The following is a 24,989-nucleotide window of genomic DNA, read 5'->3' as shown; positions in this document are numbered from 1 at the left end:
CATCCTCCCCTCAACACCCTTGTACAACTGAAAGTACCATCAATTAAATTACCTCGATAGCAAAACAAAACACATCCCATAAATACTCCCCTTCCTCTTTACCCCCTCCCAGTTTATCTTTCCCCCACTGCCCCCCGGCACTAATAACCAAGCTATTGGTGCCAATATCCCCACCATTTTGAGACGTACCAATGCACCCATCTACCACTTGTACCTCCCTCCCTTTCCTTGAGCTCCCCGTATTCATTCTTACTTTTAATATACATTCATCTTTAAACATTAACATAATGACAAAAAAACATATGCCCCACCCCCTGCGTAATCCTCATAATTACAATATTTACAGTCCATTTTTCTCTGATTCCTGCTTTCCAACTTATTTACATTTACATTTAATCCCGAAGCAGTGTCAGAGTTCGTACAAAGCCCATCATCTCCCTTGGATCCTTAAAAAACTTCCTTTCCCTTCCCACCCTTACTATCTTCAGTGTTGACGGGTGGAGGACGGTAAACTCAATCACTTTTTATTTGTGCTCTGTTTAACTGGGTCAAATTCCCTCCTGCATTTCAATAGCGCCGCGCTTACGTCCGGGTAGAATAAAACATTCTCTTCCTCATATTCTACTGGACTCTTCCCCCACCTCCCCCACCCCCCCACCCCAGCCTTTGCATCCACTACCACTGCCTGTAAAGTCCTCTCTCTTTCCTGGTAGCAAAGGAGCCTTAGAGTCATACACTTAAGTACAGTATAGATAGGCACCAAAATATTATTGCTCCATACACATACATTTGTAGAAAAAAATCAACTACAATTGTACACGTTAAATTATCCTAGTACAGAAAGAAATATAAAAGATAGATAATAAATATGCACAGTTAGTGCAAGAAATAAAAAGATCAGTAAAGCAATAGTGCAGTCAGATCTTTTCATGGTTCTGGAGTCGTTGATGGTCAGGGGAGTAAGGGGCAGTTCAAGAGCATGATAGCCATTGGAAAAAAAATTGTGCTAGAACCAGTAAGTGCAAGGCTTCAGGCTTCTGAACCTTCTTCTAGAAGGTAGTAGTGAGAATGTTCAAAATTCAGAGTACATACACAACATCATATACAACTCTGAGATCCTTTATCCTGCGGTCGTGCATAAAAAAAACTGTACTCAAGAAAAAGTATGCATACAAAAGAGAGAAATGTTAAAAAGACAAATTGTGCAATATAGAAAATAAATAGATAAATGATATCCTTAAATGAGTCTCTGATTAAGTTTGTTGTTGAGGAGTCTGAACCTGGTGGTAAGGGTCTTGATTTCGATTTTCACACTTACTGTTACGGTCCACACTTGGGGAAAAAAAATAACCGATGTACAACAGGCAGGAATGCACTTGACCAGAGTTTTACTGATTTTGAGGGCACATAGATTCCACCATGCCCCCCCCCCCCACCATGGTATATATGACCTCCAGCAACACCTGAATACCTGAATTGTTGTATCATGTGACACCCCCCCCCCCCCCCCATCAACTAACCTTTAAGGAGCTTCATTCAAGAAGCAAATTAAAACTGATAGTTTGCAATAAATTCATGAGATAAGATTCCATTTATTGTGAATGCAGAAAAAAAGTTTTTCCTTTGATTGCCCTATAGAGACATACGCTACTGGGTGGAATTCATTGTCCACACAAGGAGAGGTTAAGGAAAATCTACCTTGTAATGTTTCCATGATAACGTTAGTGCACTGAAGATACTGGAGATAATCAGTGGATATAATTCTACTGCCGTCAGCATTCTTTATTGAGTGTGTAGGACTCTGTGTTTTATGTCATTTGTACTCCATGTTTAGACCTTATGATAATTAATGGTGAGAATCAACAAGAACAAACCAGGGTGGCTTTCAGATGTAGTTGTTGGTTGTCCTTAGTTAGATTTATTTAATCAAGATCTATAGGAATGCATCCTTTACTGGAGTTTCATAATTACATTCATTTTGTCTTTATTGAACAGGTCAAATGAATTGTGGCAATAATGAAATCAACAAAGCTATGGTAACACTTTATATTCACTTGATATTTCATTTGCAATATGAGTGGGCAATGGAGAAAGACTGAATCATTTTGCACAGCAGATAAAAATTCATAGAAACACTCCAACTTGCTGCCAGGTCGAGGTACTGAGGCAGAAAAGTTTAGTGAAGCTTTGTTGGCTCCAGGTAGACCAAGAGACAAGTTATTTGATTAAACACTATTACTGCTCCATCCCTGAGTCCTATCATTTAATATCCAGAACCATCACATAGAAGGAAGTTCTTCAGAGTTCGTTGCCAATTTTGTTGCAAAATGTGGGCACAGCATTGGCTTGGTGGAGATGTTCCAAGGCAGATTGGTTTGTGGGACCTATGAGGTGCAAACTCACAAGAGGTGTGAAAGTCCATCTCAAGCAGATGTTCGTTATTGTCCAGGCAATGGAGAGAGCAGTCACGGAAGCACAGGACCTGCAGCATCAGCCAGCCAAGACTATGTCTTTATAAGGGAGGGTTCAATACTTCAGCACATTCAGGGAAAAGGAAACTCTACCTGAAATAGAGACGTTATCATCATTGCTGCATTCAAGACTGGGCCAAGGCGTGATGACACAGTCTCTTTGGTTTAATTGTGGTATCAAGGGACAGCCATCAACAGTTTGCTTGAAAATAAAAATAAGTCCATGAAAAGCTCAAGCAAGTTCATTCAAAAAAATAATGAAGGACTTTGTACGTATGAATAGATGAAGTAGATGGATTAAATACACACTTCCTACTGTTGAAAGATATTGAAACTTTCAGTACATCAGCACACAATGAAAATTAACACTTCTGGTCTTGGATTAGGGGTTATGTTAGCAGGAGTTTAAGTGGAATTGCTGAGCTGATACAACTCAAGGAAACGTCCATCTTCCTTTAGTTTTATTCTGAAAGGAAAAATGTCAATTAAATATGAATGTTGATATTTGTTAGAATGAGAAATGATTAAAATTTCTCTAATTTCATTGTCTTATCATCAAATCTTATCAAATTTGATTGGGTAAACTAACTATCATATATGTTTTTTTTTTTACGTAGCCACTGCGTTCCAGGAAATTATTTCCAATTTTTCAAAAAGATTGCAACAGGAATTCCCATTTGGAAATTTTACCTTCGCGACCCCTAGACATTTTCATGGATCAGCTGCAGTCTAAACTGAAATGAAGACAATCTGCGAACAACTGCTTAATGACTAGGAGGTGAATACCACACTTCAGCTATGATAGATGACTCTTTCCTTATTCTAATATATCCTAATTTCAGAATATCCCAAATTTCAAACTCTTTAATCCAACAAATCAAACTCTGTGGCTGTTACTTTATGTGGTTTTAATTCATTGATAGAACTGATAAACATTTCACCACAAGACTTTCAGAATGATGAATAACAGCATATACAAAGATATATGGAGATACAAAAATATGTAGAGATACAAAAGCTTAAAGAGATACAAAAATTCAAAGAAAAATTTCTCGTGCTCACGCTTCCTTCACATCTTGTAGAAAAAGAGGCAAGCGGTTCTTCTGGGCAGATATTATGACATATTATATGTCACCATGGTAACACTACAAACAATAGTTCTCTTAAAGAGACATGCACAAAATTAACTAAAAAAAACTTTTAAAAGGTTTTAACTTTTGCAGGTATTCTGTCTAAATTCATGGTGTGATACGGATATTTGGAGTTTTGGTCATTCTTGTTTGAATGGCCACTCCCGGAAGGTAGGGAGATACTTGAGAAAGTTTTAAAAATTGTACGTTCTAGGTGAAAATCATCTTAGAAAAGACTAAATTGCGGAGCTACTTGCATCAGCTATGCTTGACAAGTGCCCAAAGGGTTTTGAGATGAGCTTGAATGCAATCGAGATAATGAAAACTAAGATTTGTCTGAAGGTAGATGCTATACCTTAATTTTCAAAGCATAATTTCACCTCAAGTCCGAATTAACAGAGTCAAGGGTCAGAATTAAAATTTATTGCCATGAACAAGTCATGAACTTGTTGGGGTTGGGGAAGAGATGAAAAAAAATCTATTGGATGTAGGAATCATTGAACCGGACTTTTGTCATGAAGTTGGCTGTTATCATTAGGACAGAGAAACAAAGTTAGGCTTTGTGTTTCCTGCTTGGAGTAGGTCAATTTTTTCATAACTCTTGACACATTACATCCAAGGCTGATTTGGACCAAGGTTCAAAGCAGCATTCACATTAGACTACTCGGATGAGACAGACTATTTTTGAGAGAGCACCAGCTCCAGGCATTTGCAAAAGCACAAAGAATCCTCCAATTGAAAGTGTTCCAGGAATTGTGAGCGACAGAAATTAGGTGTCTGCAGTGAGTATACAAAAGGGCTTACAGGGATTTGATTATTCCAAGAAGCTGGAGTGTGGTTGAAGAAAGATATTTGTCTTTATTCCCTAAGATAAATTAAAGTCTCTTCTGATTATAAGATTAGAAGGTGCTGCTCTGAGGACAACAATGAAGTTTTAACTCTTCAGTGACACTGATTTTTTTTTTAACATTTGGATCTTTGCATAAGATGCTGAATCACAAGGCAACCTGGGATGTGAACAAAGAATCAAAAAGTTATGTTGTTTCAGTTTGCTGATGAGTTTACAGATTCTTTTTACTCGAGGCCATTGAAGCCAGTGCTCCCGCCCTGTGTACAGAGTCTTACATCTTAGTTTAGTCACACTAAAGTGGGAAAGGGATTCTTTCAAATGCTGTTCATAAAGGCTCAACTCTCATAAGTTCTACAAAAACCTGTTCAGCCTTTAGTATTCTCAAAACAGAGTGAACATTATCTTCAGAAGGCAGATACACTGCGATTCTATGCACCTCTGTAGAACATGGCAGTGCTGGATGACGTTGCATTATTGTTGAAACCTATCTGGCATAAATATGAAGGTGATGCAATGTTAGTTTGTTATAAAGATACAAGCTTTTTATCTCCAATTATTTAGTTCTTCAGGCATCAAGGAGTAGTATTGTTCCACCACAAAGAATAGCAAGTATTCTGAAATATTTGGATGAAAGACATTCAAGGGGTCCTTTTATTGTCCCGTAATAATACGTTAAAATCTAATGCACGTGATCTACTTCAACTTTTGTCTGCCATAAGGCAAACAAAGTGTTGCAATGAGCATTGACCGGCACCCCTAACAATAGGAAAAAGAGACCACGAGTGTCCATTGATTTGACTCCAGCGCTCCTGCATCCTCTTCAGTTCAACCATCAGCAACCCGAGCTCCCGATCGAAAACCCCGATGCTAGCAGGAAGCCTTCAGCAGCCGAGGCCCTTTGGGAGCCCTCCTTGCCCTCAGCACCGTCTTGAATCCTGATTCTGCCATATCTCACAATGGGCAGATTCCAGTGCTCAGAAACAGGGTAAACAGTTGAAGAACAAAGTGAAGAAAGGCATACAATGTGAAGAACATTACAAGATCCACCAGGAATCATACTCAATCCATGGCCCTGGCTGAACACACCTCACTCCAAGGTTCACATCCATAAATACTGAGGCCCAGGCTATAGCTGGCCTTGAACGCCAGTTGACATGCATAACCTGAGCAGAGACATCCACGTAAAAGGAGAATGTTCTCGAGAAGTTTGTCCAAAGGAGGATACCACTAAGGTGGGCAGGGCAGATCAGTTTACTTTTTTTGGCCCTTTCATAAACCTCTGAATTAGAAAAAGCTGAGCTCACCTTGTGTGAGCTCAAATGATCTGGGAGATGCAAAGACAGCTAAAAATTGGATGCTGATCTTCAGTTCTTATGTCAGTCTGACACAAGTGGTGATCTCTTTAATGCCAAAATGAGGATTCTCAAGATTATGTGCAGAAATAAACCCAGATGTCTGAAAAAGAAACCATCTGGATTCAGATTAATTGTCTTCCCAGAATCCTGCAGGATTAGGAACTTGATCTCTGGTACAAACTCTTGTATCTGCATTTAACATAGGCACACTTCACAGTAGCAGGCCCTTTCAGGCCACGAGCCCTTGGTACCCAATTACACCCAGTTGACCTACAACCCCCGGTACATTTTGAATGGTGGGAGGAAACCAGAGTACCCGGAGGAAACCCATGCAGACACGGGAACAGCGTACAAATTCCTTACAGACAGTGGGGGATTTGAAACCCAGTCGTTGACACTATAACAACACTGTGTTAAACACCCACCTGCTTAACCACCTTAAAATTGGGCTTGAGTGTTCATTCAAATGGTTATGTCATTTGTACAAACATTTGCTTTTTCCCACCAATTGCTCTCTCCCACTCTCTCTGTTCCTTTGAGTAACTTTCTCGGATCCAATGAAGGCTCTTCGACCTGAAACGGGAACCCTGTTTTTTAGTTTCTGTATATGAGTTCTTCCAGCATTTCAGTTTTTTGCATCAAATTCCATCAGCCAGAGTTTTTTTGATTTTGACTGCAAATCCGTTCCCATCAGCTTTATAATCATTTTATGATTTAACTGACCCCTGGTTCCAGCAGATGATTGCTTGCAATACTGACCTGAGTTTCCCTCATTGCCCATCAGCTTTTCAATAGTGGTTCAGATGCTCATCTTCACTCCGTCACGGACAGGAACGGACACATTTTGAGGAAGCGTGTGAAAGAGCTCTGACCATTTTTCATCGTTTATTCGCTGCCCCGCAGTTTCTCACTCTCCCCATTCACTCGGAGGCTGAATGAGTTGAAACAGTTTTTCTAAAGCGCATTGTGTTGTCAATAAAAAATTGAGATTACCTACATTTTTAAAATTAATATAAAGTTGCTTTAAGTTAAACTGAAGCAAAATTCCTCTAATGAATGGATATTGTGACTGTTCCTTCCTGCAGAAGACTTGCTTTCATCTAATTTACCTATAGTAAACATAACTATAAAGTGACAATTTCCGCCATAGAAGAAAATATATGTATAATTTTAGCACAGAGTCTTTGCCAACACTATTAACCTCTACATAATAAAGTCTACATTGTTTATTGTCTTGAAATTGCTCGAGTCTATAGGGGCCTATTCATTTTATGTTAATTTGATTTGTTTTTACTCATTCCTATTGAACAGATTCCCAGTTAAATTATAAAACCGTACTGTTAATGCAGGTAAGTAGTAAATTATAGGTAACCCATACAGGACTGAGGTATTCTGTCCAAGAAAAATGACTTATGATGAGAAAAAAAATTAAAAAGAACGTGGATTGTGGTTTTGTTTTATTTTCAGACTGTGTGTGTGAATTTAGCAGTGTACAGTAAAAGCAGTGTTCCAGTATGCTGGAAAAAAACTAGTAGCCTTAAGCAGTCATTCCAAGCGGACTAGTCTGTGACTTGGCAAACTTTACTTTCCTCTGTCTATAATCCAGTGGCGTTTGGAGCCAGCCTCAGACTCAGGTGTGGTCTCCCATTTCCAGTTCTCCTAGTAAATGCCACTCAAGTGTGGACAGGAGCTATTACTTTAGATGTCTGGGAGTGACCCTGCACAGGACCTTTGAAGAGTCAGAGTTCAACTAAAGTGAGCTGACAAAATGGCTTGGCCTTATCTCACCACATCATGCTGGCTGCGTCAAGCAGCACTATGAACTTGAACCCATCTGTATTAACAAAGAGTTCTTTGGTTGTTTGTTGCATTGCGAAGATCATTGTGTATAGAGAGTGTTAGCGGCTTTGCAATGAAGTAGCAAGAGGATCCATTTTTCTGTTGACATAGGCTGTGTTATCAAGTCAGCAAACAATGAGAGCCTGGAAGAACTCAAAAAGCCATGTATGGGCAGTCAATATTTTGTGTCAGAGCATTGTATCAGAATTTATTGTCGTGAACATGTCATAAAATGTGTTGTCTTGCAGTAGCATTACCGATCAAACATTTATATAAACCACCTTACAAAATAAATTAAACTAGCGCAAGAAAAAGTCAAACTCCGGCAGTGTCTGGGGTTCGTTGTTCATTCCGAACTCTGATCAGCAGAGGGGAAGAAGCCGTCCGTGTGTTGCTAAGTGCTCATCTTCAGGCCCCTGATGGCAGCAGAGTGAAGAGGGCCTGGCTTGGGCAATGGGGATCTTTGAGGCTAGATGCTGCTTTTTTAAGATACCACCTCACGTAGATGACCTCAATGGAGTGATGAAGCCACAGACTGAGTTAACAACCTTGTTTAATCCATGGATGCTGCCTGACCCACAGATTTACTGCAGCATCTCATTATTGCCCAAGATTCCCGGGCCTGCAGTTGTGCGTCTTAATCAGGTTAGCAACTTTTCATGAAGTGGAAAGAACATGAAAATGAAAATTAGGCTGACTGAACTCTCTAGTTTAAAGGGGCCATCCTTTATTAGAATGCAATTTCATAATCAGATCATGAACATAATTCCTCCAAGTTTAGTAATACAGCCGTTTTATAGTCTTTGGTCCACACCTGATGTAGTGATTTCCTACCATGATACCACAGAGAAGCTCGACTTGCTTGATGGGGACTCCCTAGCATCAAATCCAAAATGGACCATCAAGGATTGCTGAATTGCTTTATATGAATACATTAATTCATTGTGTTTATCTCTGTTTAATATTCTTTCTCTGTATTGCATATGGTTATGTCAGACAGGAGTTTGGAATCCAGTGTTTGTTAGTGCAGGTAAACAAGTTTTCTTAGGGTGAAACACAAAAGTCTGCAGACACTGTGATTGTAGGGACTCAGCCAGTCTCACAGCATCCATTGGAGGTAAAGATATATTACCAATGTTTTGGGCCTGTGCCCTTCTTCAAAGAACACCATATGCAAACAACAGAAAGGCATCTGAATAAAGACTGAGGAATGGCAGTGGCAGGAGTCCAGACCCAAAGGGAACAGGGGAAAGAAGAAATAGGGCAGGGGTTGAATGGAAACTGGAGAGGTGAATATTAATGACATCCAGTTAGAGGGTGTCCAGCCAGAAGATGAGATGCTTTTCCTCCAATTTGTGGGTAGTCTTAGCCTGGCAGTGCATGGACAGACACATCAGCAAGGGAATGGGGTGGGGAAGTGATATGGGTGACCACTGTGAGATCCATGTTACTGCAGCAGGCAGAGCTGAGGTGTTCACCAAAGTCTGTGCCCAGTTTCTCTGATGTAGAGGAGACAACAGGGACTCAGTTTTCTCAGGTTCTGAGCAAACACCGATTCTCCACTTCAATCCTGCCCAGAATCACAGAAGGAAAAAAAATCTCTTTAAAGCTTTGCAGGATTGGCAATTATTTGTAATTCCTGCTGGAGTGTTTGAACAACGGCTACCAATGAGTTTCCACATATGAGGGTTAACAGTCTATGAGGTAAAGGTGAACAATGAGCAATTATTTACTGCCAGCAATCCTCAACATAAGCAATTGCCTCTGTCATCTACACTCTTGTGGTCCTTGCATCCAGTAAACTCTGGGATGTGGTTTGTATTCAATTTCTTGAGAGAGTTGAAAGAGTGTGGCATCTAAGATGGTGTCCTACAGTGGTGACTCTTTCTGTGCAGCTCTGATGGGAATTATCTTTTTCTTTTTCAATATTTTTATTAACATTGAAATTTCACATCCAAAAATGTTGAAAGGATACATTACACTTAATTCATATCATTTCACCAAGATACTCCACACTTTAATCAAACAGATTATATTGCATTGATATTTTATTATATTGAAACAAAAGGAAAATCTAAACCCACTACCAAGAAAGAAGCTGTTTGGCCAAAAAAGTGAAAAGGAAGACCAAATTCTTGACAGGGATAATTTACCTCATTAGTCAACATTTCTACCTTCATATCAAATCAAAGATTTTGAAAGTCATTACAAAAGGGCCCCCACAGTGTCTGAACATTCAAATTAGAATCAGAAATTGAGCATCTAATCTTCTCTAAATTTAAACATGACATGACATCACGTAGCCGTTGAGCCTGAATAGGCGAAGCAATGACCTTCCACCTAACCAACACTGCCAGCGTAGCCATAAGAGAAATAAAAGCTAGGTAATACATACAGATCAGATGTCATTAACATTATGTCACTCTCTCCAACCACACCAAATAAAGCAGTTAGGAGATTTGGTTTAAAATTCTCCACTGGCCACCGTGACAGAGGTGCACCAAAGAAAAGGTACAAGGACTGCCTAAAGAAATCTCTTGGTGCCTGCCACATTGACCACCGCCAGTGGGCTGATAACGCCTCAAACCGTGCATCTTGGCGCCTCACAGTTTGGCGGGCAGCAACCTCCTTTGAAGAAGACCGCAGAGCCCACCTCACTGACAAAAGGCAAAGGAGGAAAAACCCAACACCCAACCCCAACCAACCAATTTTCCCCTGCAACCGCTGCAACCGTGTCTGCCTGTCCCGCATCGGACTTGTCAGCCACAAACGAGCCTGCAGCTGACGTGGACTTTTTACCCCCTCCATAAATCTTCGTCCGCGAAGCCAAGCCAAAGAAAAGAACTTTAAAAAGTGCAGAGGAAGTTTGAAATACTTTGGTCCAATATTTCTCAAGACTCTGGCATGTCCAGAACATAGGAATTCATAAAGTATCATGAATTATCAAATAATCCCATTCAAAACTACTAATATTCAACCACAGAACCTGCAAAATAAATTCTGATTCTGAATTGGTGACCACTCCCTTGGGGAGATATGAGTTTCATTCCAATCATAGCCTTTCATTGGTTTGCATTAAGATTTGCTCCCTTATAACATTTCAGCGCAAAAATGTTTTCTGCACTTAGTCAGGTGTGCTACACAAATGTTTACGCTGGAACATACATCAACATCATCAATGCCTTGGTTTTTAATTCCCCTGGTATAAGCATAACTTCCTTGCAGTGCTGAGGTTTCTGAAGCTGGTGATTAAAGCGATATATAACAGATTCTGCAACAAGTGGCACCGGAATGTTTGATGGGGCGAGTGGGAGGGTTGTTTGAGTCCTGGAGGCCTCCTTTTGTGCTTTTTTTTTTGCTGGGCATCTGTATGCTCCCATCCTAGGGGTGAGGGATTTCCATGAGCCAGCAGGAACATTGGACTCAGGCCATTTTTAAACCTTTCCATATAACCATTTACAGAGCGGAAACAGGCCATGTCGGCCTTTCGAGTCTGCACTGGTTCACTTGAACAACTCCACGAGCTCAAACCTCCCACTCAGTGCCAATAACCCTCCAACCCCCTCACTTCCATGTACACATCCAACCTTCTCTTAAATGACAGAAGGGACCCTGACGCAACTATCTCATTTGGAAGATCATTCCATTTCGCCGCCACTCGCTGAGTGTAAAAGCCACCTCTAATATTTCCCCTAAAGTGTTGCCCCCTTACCCTTAACTCATCCTCTTGTTCCAACCTCCCCTGCCCTCAGGGGAAAGAGTGTTTATGTCTAGTCTGTCTATTCCTTTCATAATTTTAAATACCTCTGTCAAGTCCCCTCTCAGTCGCCTACGTTCCAATGAATAAAGTCCCAGTCTCCTTAACATAATATATATACTGTACTCTGGACTGGGTCCATGGGTAAACCTTTACAGTATGAAGAACAGTACGGACCAGCTGGTGGTTGGGTATAAAATCAGTCCCAGGCAAACCAGGACACGAAGTATATGCCCTTGTTGGTAGTCCCTGAAAACCAGGAAAGGAAGTCCAAAGAGTTAAGGGAGTGGGGAAGGTTTATAAACAGCTTGTCTAACTGGTGAGTCAGGTGTCAGCATTTGTGGTCAGCCCATCACATATGACAGAAGAGAATTATAACCTCAGAGATGAAGATTGTTGACCTGCTGGAGGATGGCATTGGTGTTTTGCTTATTCTGCTTGTAAGTGTGAAGGATTTAGCAGAAATGTTGATGATATTTCCCCAAAGCCCACATCTCCATAGCATACAGGAGGGTAAAGATCACCTCAGCATGGTCTTTGTCCTCAGAGAGCTGAAGGTACAGAAGGCAGCGGTGAATTTCATCACTGATGCTCTCCTTGACTGACACATAGCTTTCAAAGCATGGGAAGTGAGTTGTCAAACTATGAGAACTGATCTAAATTGTCCCATTGCTCATTGTGGACTTTCATTGTTGGGGAGTGGTGTTTTATACCGGTGACATGGTGTTTGTGGGCTTCTTCTTGCAGATGTTGAATGTGAAGCTTATCCTCTCATATGTTTCAGTGAACAAGTCAATGACAACTTGGATTTCAGACACCCAGAGCAGTGAAGGAAGGAACCAAGTCACACAATTCAAGAATTAATGGTGGGAAAGTATAAGCGATGGAAGAAAAGGATGAGAGTGCAGGAGAAGTTTGGAAGTCGGATGAACATAGCAGGAAGGCCAAAGGGTGATCATAAATGAATCAGAGAAAATAATTATTCATTGTGACAGAGAAATATCTGACGTTTTAAAGAGCAGTTGGACTGAAAAATATGTAGTTAAGTCTCTTGTCATGGAGGTTTGACATGAATATGGATAAATCAACTACAGAACTAGCATTCATTTGTTGTTATGGTTGAAAGAAAGATTTAGAACATAGAACAATACACCACAGTACAGGCCCTTTGGCCCCTAATGTTGTGCCTACCCATGTAGTTATTCCTAAAAAAATAAGTACTAAACCCTCCCTACCCCATAACCCTCTATCTTTCTTTCATCCATGTGTTTGCCTAAGAGTCTCTTAAATGGTCCCAATGATTCAGCCTCCACCATCATCCCCGGCATGGCATTCAGACCCCCACAACTCTCTTGGTTAAAAAAAAACTTACCCCTGATGTCTCTTCTAAACTTCCCTCCCTTATATTTTTGCTCATGTTCTCTGGTGTTTGCTGATCCTGCCTTGGGAAATAGGTGCTGGCTGTCCACCCTATCTATGCTTCACATAATCTTGTAGACCTCTATGAAATCTCCTCTCATCCTTCTATGATCTAAAGAGAAAAGTCACATTTCTACTAACCTTGTCACACAAGACTTGTTTTCCAATCCAGGTAACATCCTGCTAAATTTCTTCTGCACCCTTTCCATAACCTCCACATCCTTCCTATAATGAGGTGACCAGAACTGAACATGATACTCCAAGTGGGGTCTTACCAGAGATTTGTAGATATCACCTCTTTGTTCCTGAATTTAATCCCCCTGTTTATGAAGCCCAGCATCCCATTGACCTTCTTAACTATCCTATGAGCCTGTGTGGTGACTTTGAGGATGTATGGATTTGAAACCCAAGGTCTCTCTGTTCATCCACACCCTCAAATAACCAACCATTTACCCTGAACTCAGCCTTCTGGTTTGACCTTCCAAAATGCATCAACTTATCCTGATTGAAATCCATCTTCCACTTTTCTCTCCAAATCTGCATCCTGTCTTTGACAACCTTCAGCTACATCCACAGCTTAACCAACCTTCATGTCATCCACAAACTTACTGACCCATACTTCCACCTCTTTATCCATGTCATTTTAAAAACGTCACAAAGGCCAAGGGCCCCAGAATGATAAACTGGTTTAAAATAGCCGCCAAAAATTAATTTGGAGCTTAAAGGCACCAATGGCAAATAAACAAAAGTTTGGAAACGTGGAGTAGGGGCCATGTTGACAACACAATTGAAAATGATATGCGAGGTTCAAAGCTAGTGAAAACCAAATAAAACATTAATCAACTAATAATATTTCTCCTTCAGTTAGTCCCAATTCCTGTATTCACTTGCAATATCGTACTCTGACAGTGGTTTACCCAAGTGCTGGAAGGATTATAGTCACTGAATTATCAGGGTTATCTTAAGCTCAATGGAAGGAGGAGATTTAAAAGAAGATTGATACTTCCAGTTTCATCTCGGTTATGATTAAGTGGTTAGAAAGATCAAATTTAAATATCTTCCATACTAGGGGACTTCAGGTTTAAATTGTACATGCATTATTTAATAATCTGGCTTTGAAAGAAGTTTTCCACCATCGGTGATGGCTCTGATATTAACCTGATGGGAAAGTGGAGAAGAGAGTGCTAGACAGAGTGGAATAATTGTTTGGAATGAATGGTCGCTCTTTTAGCGGAATTTCTTTTACTGAGCCACTTTCACACGGCCAACCCTCCTAGGAACTGGGTAAACGTACCGGGCACGCTGCACCTCCGGAGCCTTTCCCATTGCACCATGATTTACCAGTAAATTGGCAACCCGGCATTTTAAGGGGGGGTCCCGCCTCCAGCAGTGGTGATGTGAGCGATTGATGAGTTAACTTGGCCAGCTCTGACACTTGCCCCCACCAAGTGTCAGAGCCCGGTTGAATTTAATTTGCCCTGCCAGTTTGGGAACGTTTTCCACCATGCGATTACCAGGAACGGATCCACTAAATTAGCCGGTTAACCTACGTGGAATCAGCAATATGAATCAGACAGTCACACGATCTGACAAGCAGCAAAGGTTGGAAGAAGGAATGCCAAAGATCAGTGCTGTAGCAGTGAGTGACAGCATAGAGAAAAGGGTTTCACATTGGAGGAAGAGGGGAGTAACTGAAGGGGAATGCGGGTACTCAGTGAAAGGGGAGTGCAGAGATTTGTCCTTGGGATTAGCCTGAGGAAGTTACAGAGGGTTTACTATGACACTAAAGAATATGACAAGAAAAAATCTCTTCAATGTGTTCTCAGTAACTCAAACAATAACCAAAGGAAATCAAAACAGAAAATAAGAACTGGAATAAGCTGTTTGAATGGATTAATTGAATTGTTTTTGTCATGTGCACCAAGATGCAGTGAGAAGCTTTGCTTAGTTGTACCCTCCAGGGAACTTACAAACAGCAGAAAAACAGAAAAAGCTGAATATCGATTTTTCTAAATTTTTAGAAACCATCTCAAACTTTCCTCCTCCTATTTTCGAGTGGCCCCTCCCTCTCCTTGTCTCTCCACCTCACTTAAGTCCTCTCCGATTACACCTCCAGCTTGGTTCGTTCACCCCCTTATATACATAACATTAGCTCCTTCTCGTCCTGATAAAGGGTCCACACCCAAAATGTTGACTGGCCGTTTCTACCCAAGAATGCTATCTGACCTGCTGAGTTCCTCCAGCAATTCTTTATCTGCTTAAGTAGTCCATTGATAAGCAATATACAGCCTATTAATAAAAATACAGTTAAAAAGGGTTGAAAGGCTTTTACCAATGAGAAATCCATCTAAGAATCTGATAACAGCAGAAAAGGAACTGTCCTTGTATCTAGAGGTTTGTGTTTTCACATTCATAAATCTCTGGCTTACAGAAATGATGGGCAGGGGAATTAACTTACTTTCTCTCCTAGTTCTAATGAAGTGTCCTGAACCTGCAGAATTAACCGTTTCTCATTCCAGCAGTACTGCCTGATCTGATGGGTGCATTTGAAGCATTTTCATTTTTTATTTCATTTTTCTAGCATCTAGTTTTATGATTTGTATCAACTATTTCCAGTTACTTCCTTAAATACAGTTAGAAGCAACTCGTCAGCCTTTGGGGATTTTTTTTTGATTTTAATGTCTTTATTTTTCTTCAGCACCATGCAAATTCTTCATCACAGTTCAACTCTTCATTCCCTTTGGCTTCTGCAAGGTTATTTGTTCTTTTCTTTGAAGGCAGAATCAAAGTCCTCTGCATTTCCGTGTGGCCCTGCTGGTTTCCCTTTTTTCTGACTGTAAGGACGCACATTTGGCTTCAACCATCCTTTTCTTTTATTACAGGTTCCTAGAAGATTTTGCCATCTATTTTATGTTCCCTGCAAGTTTACACCCATACGTTGCTTTTTTATTCGTTTTTTCCCATTTTGCATAAATCTCAACTGTCTCAAGGCTTGCTCATTCTCCCATGTGTTTACTGTGTCATGACTTGTCAGACACAAATGAGCCTGCAGCTGACGTGGACATTTACCCCTCCATAAATCTTCATCCGTGAAGCCAAGCCAAAGAGAAGAGAAGCACATAATGACAAATGGAAACTCCCCAGTACTTTTGCAATGTGAATAAAATGCATGATCAAAGGGAATATCCCCAGTATATCACTGAGATTCTAAAGAGAATCTCCTAGAATGTACATAAAAATACACATCCAGAGGGTATTTCCCCGGTTTGTTTTCATTGCCTCCAAAATACATTATAGAGGGTACTTTCCCTGTGTGTTTAAAATGTCTCAAAAATACCTAATGGCAGGTTATCTCCACAGGCTATTTATAAAATAAATTATGCTATCATGTCACAAAAGTATAGAATAAGAGAGTATATCCCTCATTGAGGGGTCAGCAGTGAAAGGGTCAAGAACTTCAAATTCCTAGGTGTCAACATCTCTGAAGATCTATCCTGGGGTCTTGATGTCGATGCAATAACAAAGAAGGCTCAGCAGTGGTTATACTGAGTTTGAGGGGATTTGGTATGGCACCAAAGACTTTTGCAGATTTCTATAAGTGTATGTTGGAGAGCATCCTGGTTTGGAGGTAGCAAGGCACGGGACAGGAAAAGACTACAGAGCGTTGTAAATCGGTGAGCACCATCATGGACAGGAATCTTCACTCCATTAAAGACATCTACAAGAAGCTGTGCCAAAATAAAATAGTCTCTATCCTCAAGGACGCTCACCACCCAGGCTATGCCCTCTTCACACTGCTACCATTAGGAAGGAGGTACAGGAGCCTGACATACCCAAACAGCTTCTTCTCCTCTGCCAACTTTCTGAATGGACATTGAACCACAGACACTACCTCACTTCCTCTTTTGCACTAATTTATTTATTTCCTTTTTAAAATGTAATTTATAGTAATATTTTCACCTGTACTACAATTTCGTGACATATTCATGACAAATTCTGATTTGGTATTCATAATGTTAGCACCCTATACAGCAACATTTCCCAAACTGGGTTCTGCAGAACTCCGGGGTTCCACAGAAGAAATGGTGATCTGCGCAGGTGAAGCCGGTGACTGTGGGCCAGAGTCGGCAGCGCACTTTTACTGGGGTGACGCGCATGTTGGTTTCTGGGAGCTGGTGGCAACAGCATGAGGATTTGCGGCATGTGCAAGGAAGCGGCTCTGAAATACTGGTGTCCAGCCTGTCACCTGAGGTAAGTGAACAACAGGAGGGGTGCACGACCGACACAGCAGGGAGCGAGGGGTGCCAGGGGTAGCCAAGGCCCTTGGTGGGGAGCAGCAGGGGTGACCTGAGCCACAGCGGGCAGTGGCATGGGCTGTGGTTGGGAGCTAGGGGACAGCATGGACTGTGGCAAGAATCAAGGGGTGGCCCAGGCCGTGGTGTGAGCGAGGGGTGCTGAGGGTATCCCAGGCCCATGGTGGGGAGCAATGGGTGGCAGGGATGGCCTGGGCTGCGGCAAGGAGCAAAGAACGGCAGAGTTATCCAGGCCTGTGGCAGGGAACAAGGGGCGTTGGGGGTGGCTTACTAAAGTTCAGTCTTGGGTCCAGGTGGAAGTTAATCCACTACTGGTGAATTTATTTATTTTATTATGATGCTTGTGTATATACCAGATCTTTTAAACTGTAATTGACGATTGGGATACCACGAGTTCCAAGTGCTCCCCAAAAGGGTTCCGTGAGCTAAATGGTTTGAGAAGCCTTGCTATACAGCAATCCTGCCAGTGTGTTCACTCTGCCATGACTCCATATGATCAACGGAATAAATGCAGGACTAGTTTATCTGCATAATTCATCTGAAGTTTGGGCAAGACTGATTCCAATGCCATTCCCTTTGATGAGATAAAAAAGATGCAGAAGAAGGAGTAATAATAAAAATTCAGCCAAGTTTTTAAAAGCCAGAGTGGGATCACTCCTGAACCAGTGGAAATGTTACTGGTTTGGCCCGGGATTGATTGAGGGTGGATCTGGGGATGGGATTGTGTCATGCAGATGGAGAGAAGAGAAAGACTCCACGTGTGTCAAGTGCTGCAGGGCTTGGGGTCAGCTTCCCTGCGGTCACAGAACTGCTTGACAGGAATGAATTGAAATAGCTAAATGTTTGCCACATTGGAATAACCTCACTGATTGCGTACATTGCCACACAAAGAGCTTAATTTTCAAAATCAGGCCTCATATTCACCACTTCAGTTGATGGAAGGTCAGCATGAGGTCACATACTTTGTGGCAAGTCATACAGCGGTCAGTAATTTAAGGATTTATCGGCAAGAAGCCTTACACAAAATCTTCAGAACTTGTGTGTTTCTTTCTCATATTTATGTTAGACACCCACATATCATATTTGCATCAGATATCTGCATTTAGTCTTGAAATGGTAATGTAAATGCAACGCAAATCAGTAGCATGCACGTTCAGTTTTTAATATAATTTCTACTATGTGTGGGCCTTAATCTACAAAGGCTGCTGATCTCAAATCTAAATACTTTAGAGATCGTTTCAGATACAGGTCATTGGTGTCAATTTTCTTTTTGATGCATGCATATGGTTGCTTATATTGAACACGCAATATGTAGGTGCATTCTCAGATTCAACTTTAGCAAGTGGAATACCCTGGATAGCTGCAATTGTACAGCTGCGTTAACACATGTGACAGAGGAGGAATTTTTGCCCAGTCTTTTTTGTGCAGAATACAGGTAAAGCCAGTGACATACAAGTAGGAGACCTTCTCACTCTATCTTATGTCACCTTGATACAGTCAGAATTAATCCCAGTGGGCCCCATTTCGATCTAATAAATGGACAGCTATGGTTGGTTAGCTATTGGGGAGCTCCCTGCAAATCCAAATTAAACTGGGCATAGAACCCATTGTAAAACTAGCAAAGAGCACCTTATTCATGGCTTTGAAATTGCATCTTGAAGAGTTGGCTGGTTGAAGAAAACCCCAGGCCAGTCTTTGATTAGAAACATTAATGTTTTATTTCTTTCCACCATTAGCAGATTATGCTTTTAATTTAATTCAGCTACTGAAGGAAAGAACTGACAATAATATATACTGCATATGCCATCACTTAGGAAGATCTGAAAATTTCACCTTTAAATTGGAGTTGTTCTATACAGTGAGACTAAACACCACTGCTATCTTCCCGCTGGCTCCCGTACAACCTATGAAGTCTCTGTGTTCCTCCACGGGGTTCATCCATCCAGTCCGACTGCCGTCGGCTCTGTTCAGTCTTTAAACGGCCTGTTACAGGAGATGACAGTGGTTTATTTTAAAATATCTAAATAAAATTGAAACCTTGATAGGGTAATTTGCTATTAAAATATTGTGGTTTGCTATTAACAGCATCCACTGGTCAGCAGCAAGTGCCAGATTTGGGGAGGGGCTGTCTTATACAAAGGGTATCGCTCAAAACCAGCATTTTAAGAGGATATTCCTATACACAAGTATATGATAGGATAATACGGTGAATTCTACTAGCTTCACTTCTGAACTGATTCACTCCTTGGTTCAGGCAGCATGTAAATCTTGTTTAGTCAGATTTGTGGTCTCAAATCCTTGACAACAAATAATTGTGCTTGTAAACTTTTTTAATTGCAATTGGTAACCTTATGCGTGTGGCTGTTTGAGTCAGGAAGCCTTGAAAGATTCCTTAGGTAACAGATACACTTTTTGCCCTATGCTAATCAAGTGCAGCTCTGCTCTCACCAAATATAGAACTTTGTAAACAAGCATAGCCAGGACATTATTAGAATGACAAACTTCCTTTAAACATTTCCTTGCGCTTTGCTTGAGGGCTTCCGTTCGAGCTTAGGTCCGCTGTATTAGTTGGATTGGAATGCTAAGGTTCCCGAACTTTGACCCAGCTGGTCACAAGATGGAAGAACTGTTTGAAGGGTGCCGTGTGGTCAGGAAAGACCACTTCCATGGTGGTTGTTATTTCCGACACAGGAGTCTTAAAATGCACTTTGAAGCCTGAAAGAAATTGATTGGAATTTCTTCAGGTCTTGTTTATTTTTACTGCCCAGCCAGTGGAGGTTTTTGAATAATTAGAAGGTTTGTGTGAAGATCTTTACTGTTGGATTACAGATTAATGACCAGGTATTGGCTTTTAACTTCGGTGTAGATTCAGTAAGATTCCGGTTTAGCTGACTTCTGTTGATGGGGCTCTCTGAAAATGGTTTCGCTCCAGGTGAACAGGAATAACAAGGTGGGGAGGGGGGGAAGGGGGGAAAAGAGGGGTGGCAGAAAATTTGGCCAAAAATCTTTGCCTCTGATGTGAGAGACTTGAAGAGCATTACCTTCCAAAGCATCACTCCGGGTTCCAAACATACCTGTTCCTCCTCGCTCAATTACAAATGCAGTAACTTTCTGACTGACAATGAAGATTTGCTTCCTGAATATTTTTGGGCGCATTTTATAGATTTGGGGCTGCTGGTCATGAAAATCACCTTTAGACTCTCCTATCCCGTACCGTTATTTAGATAGACATTATTTTGTGATTTTCTGTCATGTTTTTACTAGTATATTGCCCCCAAAGCAAGCTGTTTTGGTCACTGTTTGCCCTCAGTGCAAGTGCTATGCAAATATTGTCTTAGGCCTGGGCATGTTTAGTCGGGATAGATGTAGATAGGCTTTAAAAGCAGCTTATATATACCAATGCAAAATATTACATTGACCCTCAACCAATGCTGCATCCCCTTTACTCGGCCGCAGCAGGAGAGGCCGATTCCAGGGTGCACCACTCCATAACTGTGGACAGCGGTCGTAGATCTCCAGAAATGGTTCGACCTAAAAGGGGAGGCAGGCCTCTTCAGGCCGGTTAAGCAACCTGCATAGGAGAAGGTCACTCCGATATAAAACCTATGACCCAAGGACCTCGCTGCCACATCCCAGCTTGCTTGGCCACGGCACACGAACCATGGGTGTAAAGGGTGGGGCCAGTCCTGCACACACTGCACTCCACCTAAAACCTCCTTTGCGCAGGCCCGAGAACAGGTCCACGTCCTCCCCCTCAAAAGATGCACACAAACTCAAGCTAGCATGCTGGAACATCAGAACCATGCTAGACAAGGCTGACACGCACCGACCTGAACGTCAGTCTGCCCTCATCCCACATGAACTCCTCAGACACAACATCGACATAGCCGCTCTCAGCAAAGTCCGCCTTGCAGATGTAGGCAGCCTCCAAGAACACGGAGCGGACTACACACTCTAATGGTCTGGCAAGCCTCAGTCTGAACAACGCCTATCTGGTGTTGACTTCATGGTCAAGAACTCCATTGCCTCCAAACTTGAAAACCTCCCGACAGGCCACTCTGACCGTATCATGTCCGTGCGACTCCCCCTTCAAAACAAGCGTCGCATCACCCTCATCAGTGTCTATGCTCCAACCCTTCAGGTTCTACACTGATCTGCGCAACCTCATCCATCGCACCCCTACAGCCGACAAGGTTGTCATCCTTGGCGACTTCAACGCTCGCGTCAGCAAAGACTCAGAAACCTGGCCAGGAATCCTTGGCAAGCATGGCGTTGGCAAGTGCAATGATAACGGGTGCCTCCTGTTGGAACTCTGCGCAGAACAGCGGCTTGTCATTACTAACACCCTTTTCCAGCAGAGAGACAGCCTGAAGACTACCTGGATGCATCCCCGATCCAAACACTGGCACCTCCTGGACTACATTCTGGTGCGAGGAAGAGACAAACGAGATGTGCTCCACACCAGGATCATGCCCAGCGCGGAATGCCACACTGACCACCGGCTTGTTCACTGCAAGCTCAACCTTCACTTCAAGCCAAAGTTCAAGAACAGTGGAGCCCCCAGAAAGAGGTTCAATGTTGGAAACTTGCAGTCAGACGTAGTGAGAGGAAATTTCCAGGCAAACTTCCAAGCAAAACTCGAGGATGCAAACTGCCTCACGGACACGTCTTCTGAAACCCTCTGGGATCAGCTGAAAACGGCCATACTGCAATCCACTGAAGAGGTACTGGGCTTCTCCTCCAGGAAAAACAAGGACTGGTTCGATGAAAACAACCAGGAAATCCAGGAGCTGCTGGCAAAGAAGCAAGCTGCCCACCAGGATCACCTTGCAAAGCCGTCCTGGCCAGAGAAGAAACGAGCCTTCCGTTGCGCATGCAGCCATCTTCAGCGCAAACTCCGGGAGATCCAAAATGAGTGGTGGACTAGCCTCGCAAAATGAACCCAGCTTAGCGCCGACATTGGCGACTTCAGGGGCTTTTGTGAGACACTAAAGGCGATGTACGGCCCTGCACCCCAAGTCCAAAGCCCTCTGCGCAGCTCAGACAGCGAAGTCCTCCTCAGCGACAAGATCTCCATCCTCAATCAATGGTCAGAACACTTCCAATCCCTTTTTAGTGCCAACCGTTCAGTCCAAGAATCTGTCCTGCTCCAGCTCCCTCAACAACCCTTGAGGCTAGAGCTGGATGAGGTCCTTACCCGGGAAGAGACATATAAGGCAACTGAACAACTGAAAAGTGGCAAAGCAGCAGGTATGGATGGAATCCCCCCAGAAGTCTGGAAGGCTGGCGGCAAAGCTCTGTATACCAACTGCATGAGTTTTTCATGCTCTGCTGGGACCAAGGAAAGCTGCCTCAGGACCTTCGTGATGCCATCATCATCACCCTGTACAAAAACAAAGGTGAGAAATCAGACTGCTCAAACTACAGGGGAATCACGCTGCTCTCCATTGCAGGCAAAATCTTCACTACGATTCTCCTTAATAGACTAATACCTAGTGTTGCCGAAAATGTCCTCCCAGAATCACAGTGTGGCTTTCGCGCAAACAGAGGAACTACTGATATGGACTTTGCCCTCAGACAGCTCCAAGAAAAGTGCAAAGAACAAAACAAAGGACTCTACATCACCTTTATTGATCTCACCAAAGCCTTTGACACCGTGAGCAGGAAAGGGCTTTGGCAAATACTAGAGCACCTCGGATGCCCCCCCCCCCAAGTTCCTCAATATGGTTATCTAACTGCACGAAACCAACAAGGTCGGGTCAGATACAGCAATAAGCTCTCCGAACCCTTCTCCATTGACAACAGCGTGAAGCAAGGCTGCGTCCTCGCACCAACCCTCTTTACTATCTTCTTCAGCACGATGCTGAAACAAGTCATGAAAGACCTCAACAATGAAGATGGTGTTTATATCCGGTACCGCATGGATGGCAGTCTCTTCAATCTGAGGCACCTGCAAGCTCACACCAAGAATAAACAGCAACTTGTCCGTGAACTACTCTTTACAGACAATGCTGCTTTAGTTGCCCATTCAGAGCCAGCTCTCCAGCGCATGACGTCCTGTTTTGCGGAAACTGCCAAAATGTTTGGCCTGGAAGTCAGCCTGAAGAAAACTGAGGTCCTCCATCAGCCAGCTCCCCACCATGACCACCACATCTCCATCGGGCACACAGAACTCAAAACGGTCAACCAGTTTACCTACCTCGGCTGCACCATTTCATCGGATGCAAGGATCGACAATGAGATAGACAACAGACTCGCCAAGGCAAATAGCGCCTTTGGAAGACTACACCAAAGAGTCTGGAAAAACAACCACCTGAAGAAACACAAAGATCAGCGTGTACAGAGCCATTATCATACCCACGCTCCTGTTCAGCTCCAAATCATGGGTCCTCTACCGGCATCACCAACGGCTCATAGAACACTTCCATCAGCACTGTCTCCGCTTCATCCTCAACATTCATTGGAATGACTTCATCACCAACATCGAAGTACTCGAGCTGGCAGAGTCCGCAAGAATCGAATCCATGCTGCTGAAGACCCAACTGCACTGGGTGGGTCACGTCTCCAGAATGGAGGACCATCGCCTTCCCAAGATCGTGTTCTATGGCAAGCTCTCCACTGGCCACCGAGACAGAGGTGCACCAAAGAAGAGGTACAAGGACTGCCTAAAGAAATCTCTTGGTGCCTGCGACATTGACCACCACCAGTGGGCTGATATCACCTCCAACCATGGATCTTGGCACCTCACAGTTTGGCGGGCAGCAACCTCCTTTGAAGAAGACCGCAGAGCCCACCTCACTGACAAAACAAAGGAGGAAAAACCCAACCCCAACCAACCAATTTTCCCTTACAACCGTGCCTGCCTGTCCCACATCGGACTTGTCAGTTACCAATGAGCAGCAAACGTGAACATACCCCTCCATAAACCTTCGTCCGCGAAGCCAAGCCAAAGAAAGAAAGAAAACGTTCTTCAGACAATAGTATAGTGAGGGTCCTTAACAATGGCATTTATTGTCTTCTGAAAGATTCAATACAGCAGAAATATCTTGTCAATGTCGCAACAAATGATACATTCTGTTTCATTACGCTTCATGCAAAATTCAATAAACATTAATTTGATGTTTTTCCAACCTCTTACATGACACAGCAAATCAGAAATTATTTTTTGTGTTCAGCTTGCAGTTGTCTATCATAATCCCCAAGTTATTTTCAGGAAGAAAACATTCAGAAAAATATTGATGTCTAGTAGGTCACTGGCTGCCGACTTCTGCACTCTCTTGGACATAGCAGGACCCTAATTTTAGCACAACCTTTCACACACTTGTGTCTCAGCCCCTAGTTCCTATGTTCCATAGAAAATGACCAGGGCCAGGTTTCCAGCTATCCCTTTAACTTCACCAGTTACACTACCATGCCACATCTAAAGAGGTGAGCATTAAAAGGAATAACAACGGACCAAAAATTTGTAGGTGCAACCCCACACTAAAGTGTGCTGGATTAATGGAGCTTCACTGGAAAGTGTAAATTTTTAAACTGAACTTGTCTGCCTCATGCCAGCTTATTCAAGGGGCTTTGACAATGAGGACACTTGCAAGAGCAACTTGTGTGTGACACTCTATAACAGGGGTGTCAAACTCAAATTCAGAGAGGGCCAAAATTAAAAACTTGGACTAAGTCGTGGGCCAAACTAAATATTTATGGAAAATTTTCAACAACATCTGCATGTTTTCTCTTCTTTCAATATATGTAATGTTAAACTTTTTCTTATTAAAATAAATGTTTAATAATAGTTTTGGTTAAACTCTTTCCAGAAGAAGCATTAACAAATGAGAAATAAAATATTCAATAAATAATA

General features: G+C 42.4%; 1 long non-coding RNA gene across 2 annotated transcripts in view; it reads right to left on the bottom strand.

Moving 5' to 3' along the window:
- The window catches only part of LOC138756635 (uncharacterized), a 114,883-nt gene extending 90,780 nt beyond the window's left edge, over nucleotides 1–24,103 (bottom strand). The window contains exons 1-3 of one of the 2 annotated variants that reach the window (XR_011353210.1): nucleotides 24,050–24,103; nucleotides 18,968–19,117; nucleotides 6,301–6,379 (exon numbers count right to left, since the gene is read on the bottom strand). This is a non-coding gene — a long non-coding RNA (uncharacterized lncRNA). Of the gene's footprint in view, nucleotides 1–6,300; nucleotides 6,380–18,967; nucleotides 19,118–24,049 lie in introns of those variants that run through there. The other variant, XR_011353209.1, reaches the window with a different exon arrangement.
- Between the last annotated feature and the right edge of the window lie 886 nt (nucleotides 24,104–24,989).

Source organism: Narcine bancroftii, chromosome 3 (assembly GCF_036971445.1).
Source record: "Narcine bancroftii isolate sNarBan1 chromosome 3, sNarBan1.hap1, whole genome shotgun sequence".
NCBI lineage: Eukaryota > Metazoa > Chordata > Chondrichthyes > Torpediniformes > Narcinidae > Narcine > Narcine bancroftii.
Note: the sequence above shows the minus strand (reverse complement) of the source record. Positions and strands in the feature narration are given on the sequence as shown.